Raw genomic sequence first — 2006 nt, 5'->3', positions numbered from 1 at the left:
GCTGAGCGACAGGCACGCCGCCCATCTCCAGCAGGAGCTAACACGCGCACAACGACGTGTCGAGCAGCTAGAACTGGAGGCTCAGGAATGACGGGAAGGGCCCGGTGAGGTGGAACAAGGCGCCGAGGAGAGAAGCAACCAATTATCCTGTTCCTTGCTCTGTTTATTATTTTTCTTTTCTCCCTCTGGTCCCTAGCTGTGCTACCTGTGTGTGCTTGCTAATTCTCCTCACAGAGACTACAAATTGGAAGCACGCCCACCAGGGGATAACATTCGCTGAGGACCACACTCACCTGCCCATTACACACTCAACACCAACCACCCTTGACACTGCACATTTACACTTTTGTATTGCCTTGTTTGTTTTCTCCTCTTCAAGGTCTGTGTCAGTCTAGGTTCCAGATCTCCCTCACCATGTCAAAACATGTCTCGCACAACAAACCCTGTTGGCCACTGGGAGGACCTGGAGACATGGCTAAGTGTTGCGACAGACAGCCTCCTCCCTAAGGCTGCTGAAACACTAAAACATCAGACACAGGACCAGCTGGATGACAGCATAACAAGCCTTATGGGACAAGACCCAAGTCAAAGCTACAGTCACAAAGAATTGGCCAAGATCACCGGCTCCTTAAGTCACACACTCATCGCCACCCTCAAGCTGAGCTACAGAGACGCTGCACACCTCCAGCAGGAGCTAACACGCGCACAACGACACGTCGAGCAGCTAGAACTGGAGGCTCAGGAACGACAGGAAGGGCCTGATGAAGTGGAACAAGGCGCTGAGGAGGAGATCACTAGGCTAAAAGAGACCCTAGCAGCTGCTATCCAAGAAATGGAACGAGGCAAGGCTGACTACGCTGATCTCTCCAGCAAGCTACAATATGCAGAACAGCTCCTGGAAAAGGCAACGGCCGACTTCAGAGACAAGAACGGCCGAATTAAAGCCCTTGAAACTCACCTGGATGAGTCAAGAAATCAGATCAGCCGCCTAACACTCCAGCTGGACTACAGCAAGGAGGAGTCCGACAGCGTCAGAGAGGAACTCAGACATGCCTACGAGCTGCGCCCTGAGCCGACAAGGACACGACGGGCACCAGTCTCACCCCTGCCAAGCAGGACCGGGTCCCCTGTTCCTGGACTGACACGTGATGAAAAGAGGGAGGGGGCAGTGCTGAAACATTAACCAGCTCCCGCCAAAGAACTTTACCTCACGACAAAACTAAAAGAAACTGCTCCAGCCAGCCAAAGATCATCGCATGGCTTGGACCTCAAAGACCTCGACAAGCTCGCCAGGAACATTGGCAAATTCACCCCAAGTGTGCCAGGTAGCCAGGATGTCCAAACTTATCTGCAAGATATCGACTTTCACCTGGAAATGAGACCCAATGTCACTGACAAAGATAGACTCTATTTGCTCCGAACAACAGCCAGCCCTGACGTACGCAGTTTCCTGGACAGGCAGCCTGCTCACACAAAGGCTGACTACCACCTCCTCCGAGAGGCCCTCATTAAAGAATTCGCCGACCCTGAGTCAGAACAAGGACTAGTGGCTGCCCTGGAGACTAGAAGCTAACGGTACCTGTCATAGGCCCCATACCAGCCCAACTAATGTCAGACGAATACGATTAAACCGTAACATTCACAAGACCCCATGAAATCATTGCCATCACTTCTATTCTGCCAGTGCCCAGAGAAAGCGTCTGCCGAGCAGAAATAACAGATGACACTCACCTTGCAGTCTACGCTGTCTCAACACAGCCCGCAACAGAATCACCTGCACAGGTGACCATCAAGGCACAGAGCCCCTCAAATGACTCGACAATGGAGGAACCCTACGCCGGGTTCAATGCACAAATCCAACAGTTCCTGAGCAAGGCGGATGCCCTCCACAAGGAAACAGATCGCCAAGAACGCAAGGGCTGGCTCTAGAGGGCGCCCAACACCAAGACTATGCCAAGCTGCCACCCAAAGAGTGGAACGCACCCCCGTCCAACAGAGAACGGGAC

General features: G+C 52.8%; 1 pseudogene; it reads left to right on the top strand.

Annotated features, from left to right (window-relative positions):
• The first annotated feature begins 424 nt into the window (after positions 1 to 424).
• LOC107711751 (uncharacterized) lies at positions 425 to 1573 on the top strand (annotated as a pseudogene).
• Positions 1574 to 2006: the final 433 nt, after the last annotated feature.

This window comes from Sinocyclocheilus rhinocerous, unplaced genomic scaffold (assembly GCF_001515625.1).
Source record: "Sinocyclocheilus rhinocerous isolate Xijiao unplaced genomic scaffold, SAMN03320098_v1.1 scaffold2283, whole genome shotgun sequence".
NCBI classification, from domain to species: Eukaryota; Metazoa; Chordata; class Actinopteri; order Cypriniformes; family Cyprinidae; genus Sinocyclocheilus; species Sinocyclocheilus rhinocerous.
The sequence above is the reverse complement of the archived record's forward strand: the minus strand, read 5'-3'. Positions and strand labels throughout refer to the sequence as shown.